The following is an 18,208-nucleotide window of genomic DNA, read 5'->3' as shown; positions in this document are numbered from 1 at the left end:
TCCAGCCCCACATGACTTTGTCATAATTACTTTCGCCAACAGAGGTGAAAGTGGATATTTGAGTCATTAGACACGGACACTCAGCTCACCTCTTCTCATACCTGATATCATCATACATCATCATTTGGTATCGTCTCTAAAAGTTAACCTTCAGCGTGGAGGTGGATCACGGCATGAAAACGACTGTTTCTTCTGGTGCGAACCCATTCAACAATAGACTCTCATCCGAACACGAGGAATATCAGCGATGACAATATAATAACTGAGGATCATCACTATTTGATAATAACACAAAACTTTAAGTGGATTTCTTTTTGGGAACAGATTAGTGCTGTCAAGTGCACGACCACGTAGCTGCTTTTTCTGTCTGTTAAGCCGCTTAGCATGATGACATCTCTGTTAAAGGACACGGTTGCTGTTTTTCAGGCCAGACCTTGTAGTGTTGTGATATTTCCTCTGCTTTCTAAGTCTGCAACCAGCATCACAGAGTTTGAAGCACTTTGCTTGTAGAGTAGAAGAGTCAGATATGACCATTAGGCCTTTAAAGACACTAAAACATCTACATGTTCTAGCCAAAAAAACAGGATGCAAACCACATTTTCTATTCTTGGCTACATCTGTGCAGAACCAGAAAAAACAGCCAATAGGACCTGATGGGGAGCATAGTTTGTGATCTTATTTCCGACAGAGGGTATAAAGACATGTTTGATTGCACAGTGAGCTTCCCATTTTTTTGCGAGCAGGATGTATTATCGGGGAAGAAGGGTTCGTGATTGGCCCCGTTGGACCTTCAACAAGGTGTAGGAGTCCTCATCGTTGACGATGTGTCTGCTCCTCTCTGAATATACAATATGTCTCTTTCTCATTCATCTTTTTTGGTGACACAGAGATAAAATAGAAAATCTGAATTAATTTTATCCAAAAGAAGAAAACGTGATGTTTTGCTAAATCAATACACCAGTTTCTTTGAAAAACGACTAGATATCATGATTTTGGATGTTATATTGGACAAGTCGTTAGTTTAACACTCTAAAAAAAATGTTCTAAATTTCTGGCATAGGTTTGTCTTACAAGCACTTCTCTCTTTGATGCAAAATGTTAAAATGTCCTTCAGCAAATACCTGAATAACAATCCGGGGAACTTTGAGCTGCACTTCAGAGGAGAAAAAGATATGATGGTGAAAGAGGAAAATCTGTCCAGGATGGCTGCCTCTGTGGACCATCCACAGAGATTATCACTAAAATGCAGCAAATGTAAGAATGGACTCGGTTATTAAAATGCAAAAACAAAACATAAATGTAACACTGCTGCAAAAATGTGAGGTTGGCACTCTGACCTGTGCTATTTGATGAAAGCTTTAATGTGATTCACGCCTTCAGATATGTATTTACAGTCGGATGAGTGTTCCCGTTGGGAGCAGGCCGGTCAGGGATGTCTTGCTCTGGCCACTGAGCTACACAGCACCAGTGGTTTTTGGCTTCGACGGGAGAAATCGAGAGGATTATGTACTCCGCCTGCCAACACAGTCTTTTGATCAGAGGCCAGGTAATATCAGGCAATCTACATTAATCCTACCATCTCTATCTCCTCTTAGTTCCTGTCCTATTCTCGGCCTCCATTCTTACCAGGTTGTTATCAGTCTGAGGGATAATTAAGCCTTGTGGGACTGCTGTAGGCTTTCCTCCTCTAAGTTGTCAAAAGTTAGAAGGAGGCAGATCAAACGCCTTTGAAACACAAGAGAAAATAAAAAGCTAATCTAGCAGAGACAACAGACGCATCGCCGAGGATGCGCCGCTCTCCTTTGACTCTCATCTTGCACTTCAAGATCAAAGTTCACTCAAACTCCGGGCAGAGTTTGAAATCGCAGCCTTCTAAACAAATTTACACCAAACAGGAGGACACATTAGAGTTTGATGCTGACACACAATTTAAAAAGACACCTACTGCAGCGGGAACGACCACAGAGGCACTTCTGCGTTCCCTGCCCGCCGTTTATATGTTATTTTGTCAGTGTGATGGCGTCACAGAGTCATGAAACCTCACAGGTGTGTAGTCCAGATCAAAATTAAGGTTGAGTTTGAAGATGGATGTGATCCGGTGTAGGAATTAGGGAAGGGGCTGTTGGCTGCCGACTTTGTGCCCCTCGCCCGCATTCATTTTAAGATGTGGCTCGCTGTATCCCAGTTTCAATCATTCACGTCCACTCTGAGACATCAGGTGAAGCTACAGAAACTTTTAATCATCAGTTGCACTGACATATTTACATTAAAAACCATGAGCTGTTTGAATGTCTGACTGAAAACTGTTCACGTGTCCCGAGGAGCCGTCGCTGCTGTCAGAGCAATAGGTGTCCACAACAACATCTGTGAGGACTTCAGGACACGCTCTGTCGTGATGGATGCGATCAATGAGAGCTCCACTGTTGCTTCTTTGATGCACTGATCAAAGCCAAGCCGCTTCATAGCTCGGGCTATTTCCACGTGTGTGGTTGAGATCAAAGCAGCCGAGATCGAAGATGGCCGCGGCCCGACCGATGAGCACCATGAGTGTTCATGGGTCAGAACGTCACCGTGCTGAGCGTTGATGATGATCCCATCACAACACGGGCCCTAGTTAGTCAATTAATCCTGTTCTTAACGACAGGAAATCAATTAAGTGCAATTTTGCTGACTGAGCGATTGTTGACTCAGTCATGTGAGGATGTGATTGTGTGATTTCTCAGCTTTATATCCTGTTTGACTGACAACACGAGCAATTCAAAGACATCAGCTGTCTCTAGGAAAGTGTGATGGCTACTTTTCACTGTTTTCTCTCATTTTGCAGACTAAACAATTCATACGCATCTCTGATATAAAGTTGATCCCACAGGTCAGAGATTGGATTTACAGCACCAGAAACAAAACTACAACAGGCTGGAATCCGTGAATATCAGCAGCAGCAGCAGCATCATATTTGACCATCTCAGGATCAATTTGAGTTTACTGATGTTCAGATTTCTCCCCTTTCTCGCAGTGAGAATAGCCAGGCGTGTTTCTGAACACATGCTGTCCTGATCCAGGAGCAGCTGTTTAGATGAATCTTTAATGCGCGGGTACGCTGGGGTCTTTCCACAGATCAGTGTACCCCAACCATGGGAAACTTTTTCATTGTTAAAGCTGCTGCCTTCTGAACTAATGTTCAACTTCCTCCTGTGACGTCTGAATCACATGTGAAAGTTTCGATCGAGCAGCCGAACCAGTAAATAGATCCCTGCTGTTCTTTCGCGTGAATCACAAAGGGTGTTTGTAGATTTTGCATGCAATTAAAGCTGAGAACTAACATCTGGATGACACACAGGCTGATGTGCCGCTGCTGTTGTTCTGGTGACCGGAGTCGCATGCATGGCGACAATTAAAATGTGCCATCACAATTAATATGAAAACAACGTGAGGGAATGCTTCACAATCTGAACCTGCGACTTCCTGAAACTCTTACCTGCCTGCCGATGGAGTCAGGTTGTATGTTGTCTCTGGGAGGCTTCTGTGGACCGGCATGGATCCTTAATGGTAAAACGAGACAGCCTGCGAAAGAAAAGACGCAGAAAGAGAAAGAGAAAAACAAAATGCGGTGACACACTCTGCTTCATAACTCAAAGGACTGTAATGCATTTTCACCCACACACCCTCTAATGAACTATGTGGCCATTCGATCCAGAGGAGTGCATGTTCAGTCAGACTTCAGCGGCAGACTCTCATAAACAGAGCGTCCTCCGCTGAAAGCGCTCTTTTCCAAAACACCACATCTGTGTTTAGACAGAAAAAACACAGGCTCATTATCGACCATCTCCGTGACAGCTTGGTTTTGTTGGCTGCAAATCTGAGCCACTTTCTATCATCTAAAAACATGGACGTTTCTGTGTTTGCACTCAGAACTCAAAATGTTATGGTATAGTTTGTTATTTTTGTGCACTGCCCTCCTCAACATTTTAATACTTCATTACGTATATTTTGAATTTTTATCCATTTATATGACCTTGTGTAATTCAACTTTTCAGTCTTGTTCTAATTGTCCGTGTTTATTGTCTTCTTAGCCTGCAGTTTCACCCTGCATTTCACTGCACAGGTTGTACAAGCATTCGCCAAGTTTGAGAGACTTTGGTGCTGTCAGTCATTGCCCTTTAATAAAGTGTGAGTCCAATATTTCATTCTGAAGACTTTAAATAACTCTGCTTCTGCTTCAGAAATGTCTCTTTCATCAAAAAGCATAAGAAAAGCAGCTGCACAGTACAGCAAGTCCGGAAAAACACTCAAAAATCTTTGACTTTTACATCATTTCTGCACATTTCCAAAGACAAAAAGTGTAATAGTAATTTCACTCTTTTAATGCACAAACCCTTCTTTTGTAATTCAGTAACGTCTAACCACCCTCTTTGCGACAAAGTTAGAGAAATTCTAATAATAAAAGAGGAAATAAGTCGCTCGGGAAGCGCCGACACTAAACAACCTGCAGCAAATCTCAGCCTAATTTGCCAAACACGGCATCTGTTTAAGGCACCGGAGCCACGGTCGGATTTCGGCTTGGATTTGATGCACCTAACATGTTATGCTGCGGGTTCTGCTCGCTCTCAGTACAAGATGCTAAACTGGAAGAGTGAGAGGGAGAGACTGGTTCTTGTGAGGCTGCAGCCTTGATTAAAAACGAGATTCTGGTGCGAGCAGATGGCTGCGTAGACTTTGCTTGCTTGTTTAAAAGTAGGCAGCCCACCCACCTTCCACATTTTTCACACTTCACTTTGTCGAAGGGAAAGCTGAAAAGGGGGGACAGACTACTGAAGGCCGAGAAAACAAGCAAACACACTCTCCATTGTTCCAACGTGGAGCGACGCCGCTGAGCTGTGAGGCTGTTTTTGGCTATTTTCATATTAAACTTGACCTTTGAATGTTGGTTTCTTCTTGTTTTTTTGGGTTGTGTGAGTGATGAGAAGCATCGCTAACTAGGAGGTGCATAATGGCTTTGCCAGATGGAAAGTAAATTTGTTGATATTAAATGAGTCAGACCTGAATCATAATTTGTCTGGAGGTTCACTAACAACATAGTCAATAAGCACTCGATGTGCAACCCTGTCTCCTCATAAGAATATATCTTACTAATTTGTTTTTGCTAGAGAAACAGAACCGCTGCCTGACATTTGTTTACTGGCAGCGATTTTTCCGATACAGGCGTGCAAATATATTTGAGAACATCCGTGGAGAGCTGGTGGAGGTGGACGCTGGGCCTGCAAAGCTCTGGACACCAAAGGGCGAAGTTCAGAGTTTTGGCAAAAGATTAGAATTGTGGCTAAAATGTGAAAAAGTAAACACATCCTGCTTCGTGCTTCCTCTCCATTTTGACATCGATTGAAAAGCTTGCTTTTGTTGACCCCCACTGGTTTGACGTGTCACCTTGCTGCAGCGATGTGGACGTGTACTCTGGGGTGTGTTGGCACAGTGTGACACCATCGTTGGATGTGGTTGCAGGTGCAACAAAGCACGAGGTTTGAAAACGCACAGGGGGCATCTGAGAGCATGTGAGGCCGGACTCCTGTTCGCAATGCAGATTTAGCCCCCACGAGAGGATTTACGGCCCCGTATCTGAGCGAGTAACACGGCTTCTCTCTGGTCTATGGAGAAAACAGTGAGAGCAGGTTTTAGGGTGAGTGCTGAAGAAACCAGAACTGCACACTCAGAATTAGTTTGGGTCTTAAAAACGGTCCCAGCACGCTCCGAAATCTCTCTTCCTCCAATTTAGTTTTGTGCTCCTTCTATAGTTTTGACATTAACAAAATGGCACAGATTTGTAAGTCTACCTGCCTCGGCACAAGTTGTTAAATTTGTTTACAAGCCGCATTGCTTCGCCCTCACATTGCTGCTGCCTGTTTATCGATCCTTGAGCGTGAGCTATTTCACCCAGCTGCGATGCTGAAACTTTAATTTGATGTCTCGGATTTAAAGGGAGGCGGTTAAAGCTTTGAAAAGTCCAAGGCAGCTCACACAGAGCGAGAAAAACATCTAAATCTAAAAACACGTCAGGGACGCTCTTTCTTTCCACAAAGCACACGAATGAGGTCAGTCCAGGTAAGAGCTGTGTTCCTTTATTGATTCCCCGTATAAAATCTATACCAATCACAACAGCAGGGATGCAGGTGAGGAGAAGCAGCCAAATCAATGACGAGGATTTTTACGCTACAGGATAACAGGGATGTGGACGAAGGGTCTGAAGAGCGATACGCGGGAGACGACCCTCATTTTTTTGCACATTCAATCATGGCCTGTGTTGAGGGCTGTTTTGTGGGCCAGCCAGCAAAGATAAAAATATCCTCTGGAGTTGTCCTTTATGGAGAGAGTGATGGAGGTCCTCGCTGACGGTAAATCCAGCCCGCAATAAATGTAATTTCTAATTTTAAGAGGTCCATTAATTCTTGTCCAGCACCTCTGCCAGTAGTAGTTTTGATGGGGGTCACGAGGAGAGCTAACATTAATAACATCTGCCATATTACAACTAGATGTGGCTGGCGACAGTGTCCCGTTTGACAGTGTCCTCTCAGGAATAACATATGATGCCATTAGGCACCATTATAGGTCAAATCCCACACAAACACACCCGGGCTGGCGGGGAGCAACAGTAAATCACTCTAATCCAACCATGAGATGATGGCAGGTTATTCCCACATCGCTGAGGGGACGCGGATTTGTGTCACAAGCTGAGCTGCAGTTTACCAGCTCGAGTCACCACGAAAGCCGTGACAGAGCCCGGCTGTCGTTCAGGAGGGCCGAGCCACACATCACCTGCTCTCCCCACCTCCGAAAACGCCTCGGCCAGCGTGGACGCCGCGGGGCGCCCGGGGAAGCATCCAGCTCTTGGGCCAGTGTGGTTTTTCCATCACACACAGAATCCAGACACACACATTTTTACATCGGCTGCGTTACGGAACCGAAAAAATAAAACCAACAAAAAAAAGAAGCAGTGTAAAATTTGACAAGCAGCCAGGGCTTATGTGCGAAGGATTATCTTTTTTTTTTTTTCTTTCTCTGCTCTCGAACAGATCAGGATGATCATCGCTGATGCTGCTCCTCTCCTGGTCCCTCCAGCAGAGATTTGACTCATCTCCCTCTCATCCTCTTCCAACCCTCAGTCCCACAGAGCCGCCTGTCAATACAGAGGCACTAAATGCTGCTCAGGCTGTCAGAGAGAAACTGCAGCATGCCTTTCACACTTTACACAGTCCCACTGCACAGCCTGCACAGGCACAAAACAAGCTTCAGCCGAGAGGAGAAATTTAGATAAAGAGGTCTATTAGAGGGGTCGAGAGAGGAAAACTGAGGACCAAACTCTGCAGAAGTTGTTTGCTCCCCGTCGCAGGGAGGACAGGAAAGGAAAAGCAGATAACGGGAGGAAACAGTGGAAATCACAGGCGGAGAGAGCCGCAGAGCGAGCTTACCTGCCCACGGCGCAGACACACAAACTGATCTGAGGCTTTCCGCTGCCGCCCGGCAACGCTCCACTCACCTAAATCACTTCCATGACTCACGCAGAGGGAAGATAACCGGCTCTCAGCAAAAGTGGAGTAAACAGCAAAGGCAGGCAGGGCGCTCGCTCTCGCTGCAGCGCTGCTATCTCTCATCCTCATTTCTCCTCCTCTGTCTCTTTCTTTGCTTTGATCTCTCTCTCTCTCTCTCTCTCTATCCAGTGGTGCCCCCCTCTCTCTCCATCTCTGCCACCCCCACACTCTCCACCACAAGGTGTCACAAACAGAGTGTGTCTGCACCCGCTGCCTCTTATTGGCTCTCACTTCTCTCTCTCTCTCTCTTCCTCTCTCTATCCCCAACACCCCCACCACCACCACCACCACCACCACCACCACCACCTCCTCTCCCTCACTCTCTCTCTCTCTTTGGATTGTCTGCCTTAAAGAGGCAATGCATCACACCACAGCTGCACAATTCAGACTACGTCCAGAGCAGGTTGCATTTAAAAACAGTGGTCATGTAGGGAAAACGACACATGAGGAACAGGAATCTGCTCTTCTTCTTCCTCAAACTCACAATTTAGACATGTTCCTGTTGACACACTGAATGTGATCCAGCTGCAGGTCATATATGCGACCTGCTAACCTCTGATTTTGTCAAGTTCTGCTGATCAAAACCAAAGCCGGGCAGCGCTCGCAACTTTATCAGCAATTAATGAGCGGCAACCGTTTGTGAAACAGGATCCGTCCAGCATCCGTGCAGGCAGAGCTCGCAGATCACGTCTGTGAAACACGATAAGATCACTACTACATGATCACAACACAACAAACATGAATACAGTTTAATGGAGCGATAACAGAAAACTGCGCTCTGAACCTCAACCTGGTCACGGTACACTTTATTTTCACTGCTATTTGCTTTTGATATTCTTATTTTGATATTCATTTGCATTTGATATTCTTTTTGTGCAATACTTTTTACTACTGTTTACTATTTGGCTATTTTATTATTATTGTTATGTATATAATCTTTTTACTGCTCGCTATTTTTATATTTTATTATGTATAGTTTGTTCTTTATAGTCTTATTTTCACTTATTTCACTGTGTGTAATGCTGCTGCTGCACTGCAATTTCCCAGCTTGGGATAAATAAAGTATATCTCTCTATCTATCTGGTCTGAGCAGGCTTCATTTCCCCCGAAGTTCAGTTTTCCCATCCACTCTGAAACACGAGGAATTCACATTTACTCACTCTGGGGAAAGTTGTCCTGTTTCCATTTTGGTGTTTGGGTGTGAAAAAACTACCAGCGTGCTGTAAAAAAGTGTTTAAGCGGAAACGACAATCTGACGAGAACGCTCACTTTAAGCAGCGATCAGTCGGGCGTGCAGAGGTGAGAACATCGACGGGATTTCAGTTTCTCTCTCTCAATTGTTTTTTTGTTCATTCTTCACATTTACTTCCATCAGTTTTGACGAGCGACTGGTCAAAAGTGTCTTCCAGTAATCCCTTTGTGCAGTTATCATGACCAGCCCCTCGCTACGGCGCCGGCTTTGCACCCCACATTGCTAACTGCTATACTCCCATGGACGTGGTCAGACATGTTAACATTAACTAGTTTGTTTCAGGCAGCATGCAGCAGCCTTAACTCCAGCCAGGGGAAAGAGGAGATTTTAACCCCGAAATGTATTTTAGAGCAGCTCTTCCAGATGCAATTTCAGAAGGCTTTGAGGGAATGGCTGTTACAAATCGCACCGGTGGCGGCTATAACGTATACTGAATCAAGTGTTTGAAACCTGACCCTCCAAAAGTCTTGTGATGCGAGGGTCCAAGCAACATAGAGGTAAAAAAAAAAGGCCTGTGATGACCCTGTTTCTTGCCTATTATCACCACAATGTCATATAACTTTGGGATGTATGAAATGTAAATGATAATCAATATAAATTTGGACAGCAGAACATCTGCTCTTGTGAATTTTGAGTGGATGCAGCCTTTAATGAGCAGTTCAAACCGGGTCTGCGCCGAAAGAGGGCCAGGAGTCAAGTTGCCAATTTGCAATTATAATTAGCTTGCAAGCCCCTTCAAATGTAGATTACATATATTCTCCATGCTGCCATGTCCTCGTGTGATATCCGTCCTAATTCGGCGTGAAAAACAGATTAATGGCAGCATCGCAGATGTGCGAGCGTGAAGTGCTCTCCATGTTGTCCTGTTTGTGTATCTGAAAATGCGCTGCAGCTGTTTTGAAATGTAAGCGTCCTAAATCATTTAGATCACACCATGTAACACCACGCGCCAACACAGAGTCCCCGCTGTTACAATACTCCTGTCAGCGTTGGACTAATTCAAGCGCAGCAGCTTTCAAATGAACAGGAAATTGAAGAGGGATGCTGGAACATCTGCCCTGCTCTTATTGGAAACTAGAGCGTCTGTCGTAATCAGGAGTCATGTTATTGTCCTTCTTGTTAGTTTTTATTTGTGGGTTTTATACGGCTCTCTGTCTGCCGGTCTGATTAACAGCCTCAAGAACATACAGTTGAACTTGGTTGAGATTTGGTGCACAGACTTCCCTGCTGGAGACTCAGAGTTGGCTCGAGGAGTTGTGTGTTTTTCAGTCGTGAGATGCATTCACGCTCTGGTGGAACGGTTCGGCATGCAGGGCTTCTTTGTTGTTCTTTGAGGTTTTTATCCGTGCACCACTTTTTCTCTGCAAATAAAACCTGGAGGACAGACGTCAGATATCAAATAAACATCGTCAGTGTCGGAGGAAGCTGATGTTGTAATGAAAACATTATTGTACAGTTATTTTTGAGGTCACGTTGGAACTCATCACATTCATTACTGCATCCAGCCTTTACGTTTCTTTCCCAAAGGACACTTTGTGTTTTTAGATGTATTTCCTACCTTCTAAGCAGCCACTTGCTTCTATTAATTTGCAGTACTAACAATCAGTCCCTGTTAGGTCTTTTCTTTTTGATAACTCTGACCTATTTGAAAACTGTAATCCAGTCAAGGACACACCGCCATCTAATATTTGAGTTACTAGCAGCAGTTGCATTGCATTCCTGGGCTGTCGTGTTACAAATTCAAACCTATAAGATAGATGCTGTGAAAAGCACAGTGTAAATGCAGTCATTTCCCATGCACGTTAAAAATAATGCTGTTTAGCAGCTGCCGACTCAAATCTCAGGTGGGACAGGGTTCTGTGAGATGTCAACATGGAGAGTTTTTAGATCATCCTCCTCCACACAATTAGTCTGCAAGAATGTGTAACTTCGACAACAAATGAGGCCCGTAAATGTTCACTGAGATGGATTATGTATCTAAAGCACATTCTGGTCACTGCTAGTTGATTTTCATACAGCTGTGAAATGAGCTGTGTCTGTCTGGCAGTGATAAAAATCAATGAGCAACGGTATGTATGGAAAAATGTTTGTAGTTAATGAGCTAAATGCTCTTCATGGCCCTTTAACACATTATTAAACAGTAGTTTTTAACTGTGATGTGATATAGTCAGAACCTGTGAAGTGAAAATGCCTCAGCAAGTTAATAACGTTTTAAAAATATCCTATATTACATATTTTGCATTCACACAAGCCCGAATGCTTTGAAATGTTCTGATGTGGAAAAAAAACATTAAAGTGTTATAATTTTAATGACTCCTAATGCATGAAATATATATATTTTATACATATTTCCATTATTATTATTATTATTCTGCTATAGATCTGCTAACTTGTCCGGTGCACTACATCTGTTGCCAGGTCTGTTTTGCATGGCTTGGGTATGTATGGGTGCATTTACTCATATATATAGATTTTTTTAATGTGGTATTATTATATTTATACAATTGTGTCTTATCACCTCATTGTTTTCAGAGCATCTTGCCAAATGACTGCAGGTGAAAATTAGCCGGCTGGCTAACACTGGCACGCTCACAGAAGCGACGTGTTTCTCAAAAATAAAGAAAAATGAAACGACAAGAAGGGGGACTTTGCAGTGCGACAGGTTTCTCTTGAAGGTAAGTTCAGGTATAAATGAGTCTTCTTTAGGCAGCGCTGTAACATTACAGCGAGAGTCAACGTGGTGGTGACAGCAGGCGCCTTGAAGCAACTGTCAGCATTAAGTCCAGTCAAACAGAAAACAGGCTTCAGCGCCCAGCAGACCCGTCAGCGCCTCCGCATCCTCCACACGCCTGATTAAAGACGTTATTTGCCGTATTTTGTCTTGGGAACTTATCTGTTAATTCTAATTTCAACAATCTTCTCTTGGGGGCGACTTCATTAAGTGAAAAAGTTCCTCGTCAGCCTCTCTGAGCGGCAAACAAGCTGGAACCATTAGCGGCCATGATGATGAGTGACAGTCAGCTGACTATTGATACAACAAGGGAATGCAATTACACATCAGGGGCCTGGTGTGTACTTTAGATATTCATGTGTGCTTTGGAGACAAGCTAAGCTAATTCATGAATAGATGAATAAATCAATTAAAAATTGATGAGGCGATGCAAAGTCCTGCTCAAAGACATCTACGGGTGACTGGTCTCTTGGCGTTGTGCTGCATGACCTTCTTCTCTCTGATATATGAATATGGATTTCCTGCCCGAGAAATCAACACCGAATGTGTCAGAACAAGTCTTAATTAACTGTTTTAAAAGTTCAAGTCGCTCTGAGAGCGTTTTAGGTCGACAGATGACACTTCAGACCATCGCAAACACAGGAGTGGGGGAGGAGGGCGAGGAGAGAGAGAGAGATTGAATTTTCTCAAGCCGTTTGACACGGCCTCGACTCGTCTCGCTGATAACGGATGCAAATTACTATTTCCTCCATCTGGAATGCATTAAACAGAAGATCTTATCATGTTTAGCTGCCAAACAAAGTTAGAACTATGACAACTTGGTGCACAGCGAAGCCTCGCAGCCAGATAGAGAATGAGTAACAGCCACAGTTACAGACACACAAGCGACAAAGTCTAATGTTGTTGTAATGTTTCCGTCTGATTCGTGTCATCGCTGACTGAAGTTCAGAGTTTTTGAGCCTCATTTCCGAAGCATTTTGTTCCCAGTTTGCTCTCTTTCTTTCACATGTAAAAACAGCCAGAGGTGGGAAGTAAGTATGTGCATTTATTCATGTGCTGCACTGCAGTTCAATTTTGAGCTACTTGTGCTTTACTTAAGTATTTTTATGCAGCTTGCACTATTGCATATTTTCATTCTGGTATATTTTTAATTGCATTTACGAATATTTTTATTGCATGTTGGTTTATTTTATTCTAGTTATCTTTTATTCTTTCTAATCTTTCTTATTATCTTGTTTCTAACATGGGGGTTGCAATGCAAATTTCATTGACATGTCATGCTCAATGACAATAAAGAATCTTGAATGTTGAATCTATTAAAGATTCAACCAGTGATTCCTGATTGTTTTTAGCTTGTGTGACCCCTCACCAAAAACTAGTAACTGTTAAACATGCTATTATATAGATTATCAAAACAAAATGTTCAAAGAAATAAATACAGATTTGTGCATCAGAACTGAAGAAACCAGCAGTTTTTTTCTTCAGTACAACCTCGCTCTTCATCTCCCCACCCCTCAGATTTTCCCTGTGATCTTCGGAGGGGCTCGACCACCAGCGAGAGCCACTGACTGAACTACAAAGCAGCTAAAAGCAGCTCAACCTTGACCAGCTACAACAGTAAATGTGCTGCTTACACATTGTTGCATCAGGATTCACAATCTACTACAGTAATATGAAGTAATACATCAGCTACAGAGGACAGTTTTTTGCAGAATGAGTACTTTCTCTTTTAATATTTGAAGTACATTTAGCAAATACCTCTTGTCAAATACTTCTTGTTGTTCTTCTTTCTCTACAGTGTGCTATTGTTTAAGTAGAGGATGTGAGCACTTCTTCCACCTCTGAAAATAGCATTAATTCCTGATGCAATGAATGATTAATATGGGACCTTGAGGTATGCAATGACAGCGATGATTGTGCGAGGTAAAAAAGTCAATACTTTCCCTCCATCTCCTCCATATATCATCAGATTTCCAATCACAGAGGGAATGTAGTGGATCATAGCGGCAGCGTTGAGAATTTCCCTTCATCTCCGGCCGGCAGCACTTTACATCACCAGCGTGGCCGAACTTGAACTCCATCCATTAGCTTGTCAGAAACTTTGAATTGGAATTGATTCCCCTTGCCGTAATTATTCATCTGTCTCGGTTATTTATTGTTGTGACACTAGAGTTGGTGGTTTTGTGGAGGGTGTTTGGTTTGATTTTTGGGAGCCGAATTAGGATTCAGACAAAGACGTGCAAGGCCACCAAACCGCTGAATACAGATCTGTCCGGAGCAACAGCTGGGGAACAGTCAGCCAGTTAAAAATGCATTTATATCAGTGATTTACTGTGTCTGGGTTTGCATTTCCCCAAACTGATTCACAATGCGCTAGATTTTATTAGATATTTAGTTTGTCACTGTTGCAGCTGTTCCAGCTAAGAAAGACAACTTAAATAAAACAAGGATGTGAAAAGAGAAGTTTTAAGGCGGCATGTTGATACTGTGCTCATGTACTCAGCACTGTAATCATAAAACTACTCCAACACAAAGGCACCTGATACCACTTCAAGACAACATGGCGTCAACCTCTCATCAGCTGAGCAGAGAGGAGGAGGAGGAGGAACAATGTCAGCAGCATGGAGGTATTTCAGGATAAGTGATGGTGACAAAAGTGGAGCAGACTGCGATTTCTGCTCTGCTAAACTGTCAACAGGAGGGCTGAAAAGTAGCTCCTTTAACAGCCAGTTTGATAAAACATCTAAAGAAACAACACAGCGCAGAGTTTAAGGAGTTTGCTCGTGTTATCAGCGGGAAACAGCAGCAACCAAGACTGCAGCAAACGCTGGAGACGCGACAGGAGAAGGCGGTAAAAGTAGGAGAAGCTCTGGCCCAGTGCGTCGCTCCTGATGACCGCCTGCTGTCACCTGATAACACGTCGTCCTCTCAGCGTACTGGAGCCGAGGTACGAGCCTCCCAGCCGTCACGTCGCACAAACCGTGTCACCAGACATCGAGCCGAAGCTGCTCTGGGAATATCTCAGCGCTCACCAGTGGACACTTCTGCAAGAGATTCTCTGTTCTGGCTCCGTTTGAGGAGTAAATCCACAAAGCGCGAGCTCCTCAGACGCTGCAGCATCAGATTCCTGTGACTGAACTTCAGTTATTAGACTTCTGACCAAAGAATCAGATGAAGTCGGAAAGGAAAAAACAGTCGTTGCAAATGCATTTGATCAGAGTTCAAATGTGTGTGTGTGTGTGTGTGTGTGTGCTGAGCATGTTAGAATAATGGTATTACTGACAACATGTATCGGTATCAGCAAGCACCCAAATGTAGGTATTTGTGGTGTCGGTGCACATCTCAGTCTTGAGGCGTTAGTTCCTGGAGGAGACTCGCGGTTGCTCATGTGGGCGACAGGTGATTAACAGGGAATAAAATGCAGCGCTGATTATGAAAACACTCACCAAAAAATTGATGAAAACACAAAGTCCAACCAAAACAGCACATGTTTACTCTGATGGATTATGTCGCTCAGGGGAAGTATGAGTGGCGGCAAACGGCTGCTTCTGAATGGAGGATAATGAGCTTTAATATCTCACGCTAAGCAAAAAATCTAAAAGGCACAAAAGCAAACAAGGACACGGTGTCTGGAGGTGAAGCATCTGACAGCACTGCAGCAGAGGAGGAGGAGAAGTGAATGATGCTGGATGAATGATGTCTGCAGACAATGCCACAGCAGGTATCCTAACCCGTCTGCCTCCTCACTGCGACTCCCTGACTGAACGAACGGGTGGATAAATGAATGAATGAGAATCTCGGCGAGCTACTCGTTGGATGCAAGAGATGCTTTGGCGTCCAAAACACACAAGGATGTTATTTTAAATGCTGGCAACCCGACTGCTCCCTCTTTCCAACGTTAGCAGGCCGCGCTGACAGCCAAAGCTCTCGACTACTGCTGCAGTGAAAGCAAACCAAAAACCCTGCTGGAAGTCCGGAAACCAGGAAGTCCAGAGAGATGCTCGTAGGCGGGCTCGAAACCGTCAGGGTCGCACCCACCTTTGCGTCAATTTGACTGCAATGTAACGTGCTGGTTTCGGGTCAGAAACAAGCCGAGAGAAATGTGCATAACGTGCAGGCCTTCACGATCACTGCGATGCCACCTCAGTCATCACCTCTCATGCACAAGCTCGGTTTAATGAACACCGCGAAAGCTGTTGCAGAGATTCTTCTCGTATCAGATCGGCCTGTTAAAAAACATTTCCCCTTGCAGGTGCGACTGGGGCAGAATAAGCTGAGAAGCACCTGAGACGACCCGCAGTAATGATCTGACTAACCGGCTCTACGAGGATGAATAAATGAATATCCAGCAAAACATTTACATACATCATGAGAGCAAACACGGAATTAAAAGCATCGTCGCTCTTTTTAATGTGCTGAGTGAAGCACACTAACGACAAAATGTCAGATACATGCAGTGTTATGTCTGAAACAGGCTTTAGGAAGCCTGTTTCCTTCTTTGTTTTAGCCTTCAGGCCTCACTAAAAGGGAATTTTCACAGTCTAAACTAATGCAACAGATTGGATGTTGTTAACTGTCACTGCTCTGCCTGACTCCAGCATTACGTTGCTAATTATACATATTTAAATTCAATATGAGCATGCAGTAAATGTGAAGCTACGCTACATGTCGGTCTGCGTGGTAATTTGATAAAGACGGCTCTGTTGTCCAGGTGGACAGGCAGCGTTGTGCTGATGTTCACCGAGAGCCACATTTACAAGCGACAGTCGCTGTTAATTGCTTTGTTTGAATTAAAACACAGTGCAGATAGAGGATGTCAGCTGTGGTTAAGTGCGTGCACGCAGTTTGTGATTCTGTTTAAAAAAAAGAAAAAGAATCAATCTGTCGGCGGCTTTGTTTACACGAGAGTCGCGAGATGAGTCTGAGGGTTTCGGCGAGGAAATTACCAGGATAGGAGAGCAGAAAGAAATATTCTCCAAAGGAATATATTTAATTTTCATGTTTTCCTCCAATATTTGCTTTGCTCCCTGGTGAATTCACGGATGGGCTTGCTAATTCAGGCCTCTGAAAACTAAAAATGAAGCGGAAAATAGAAAAGCAGGGGAAAGCGTCACTCCTAGGTTGACAGTACGGTGACAGTAGCTGTAAATGGACGCTGTTTAAGGGGGTGCAAGCCAAAACGTGTGATCTGATCTTGTTGCAGAGTCGGATGATATGAGAAAACCCCAAACCGGTTTCGAGCTTTCTGCACACTGAGACTGGAGCCGTGTGCTCCTGCTTCAGGGGCTAAAGTGGGTTAAGAACGTCACAAAGAACCGACTTTGTATTTACACGTCGAACTCCCCTCAAAAAGTGTCGAATTTAACGGCTGTTTGTATGTTTAATTATAGATCACTAACAACATTTGATGTCTTAACAGCAGTGCTGAGCTGCTAAGATTCGCTTCGCGGCTGGCAAAGCTGCTGCTCTGTGTGCTTTATTTATCTTTTTGAAATGTTCAATCCCCACTCGTTGCTTTTAAAAACAAATCTAAAAGATGAAGAAAGCAGAGGCTGACATTCAGACATCATGAATAACTCCAATTTGATTAAAAGGTCAGATAGAGCCGTGTAATTCAAGCTCCCAGTCATTCCCATGTTATTTTTCATCGCAGGTAATGGATAACAGTTCACTCAGTTACAATGCTCCCCCCTCTCTAAACTACTAATTGCTCTATTTTCTGACTGCCTGCACCATAATTACATGCTTGAAAGGCGTGAAGGGTATCCATTAATGTCAGCTTGCTGGTATAAAAGGTGAATGCAGAGTTGCAGCGAGCCAAAGGGAAACTCTGTCACCCAATCAGCTGTCGGCGCTCCCGCTGTGTTTCTGCTTCGTCCCCATGGAGAAGGAGTCTGAATATTTCATAACCGATCATTTGAAGGGTTGCAGGAGCTCCCAGTGTGACTAAATATTCAGTGAACGGCTACTCACATTTTAACCCGGCGGAGCAGGATGAAAGGCGGCGTGGAGACGTGAGCCGCTCCTCATCACCTGGAGGCCCGAGCTCCCTCTCCGCTCATTCCCAGGGTCAGAGTTTCTGAAACCAGATCAATTATTCAGCAATGAATCTAAAATATTAGAAATGGATGCTAATAGCAGCGGTCAACATTTTATTTAAGTCGCTACACATTCGGGGAAGGTGAACTTGATATGCAGCGTTTTGCAGAAGAGAGAAGATTTTCTTTGCTTTAATGCTGAGACACTTTAATCAATGGATCAGTTGGTCAATGCAGCATTAATTAATCTTTTAAGTCATTTATCAAGCCGTGCTTCTGCTTTATAACATCTGCTGTCAATATGAAAGCATCAACCTGAGCTCAGGGAAGCAGCGAAGTGCATGTTCTCACTGTTTGAACATCGTTTAAGATGAGACCACCTGTTGATCGAAGTCATTCATTTGAACCACAATCCATATTTGTTTGCTACACATTTAATACAATCAGTTCAATAAACTCAACATGGAGCTCCTGACTGTCCCTGTTTTGAAAGCAGGATATAAAATCCAAATAAAACCCCGAGCACAAAGCCAAACACACATGACTAAGGCGTAGGTTTGGTTTTTGGATTCAAATCAATTGAGCAAATAACAAGTTCTGATATAATTGG

This window comes from Chelmon rostratus, chromosome 6 (assembly GCF_017976325.1).
Source record: "Chelmon rostratus isolate fCheRos1 chromosome 6, fCheRos1.pri, whole genome shotgun sequence".
NCBI classification, from domain to species: Eukaryota; Metazoa; Chordata; class Actinopteri; order Chaetodontiformes; family Chaetodontidae; genus Chelmon; species Chelmon rostratus.
Note: the sequence above shows the minus strand (reverse complement) of the source record.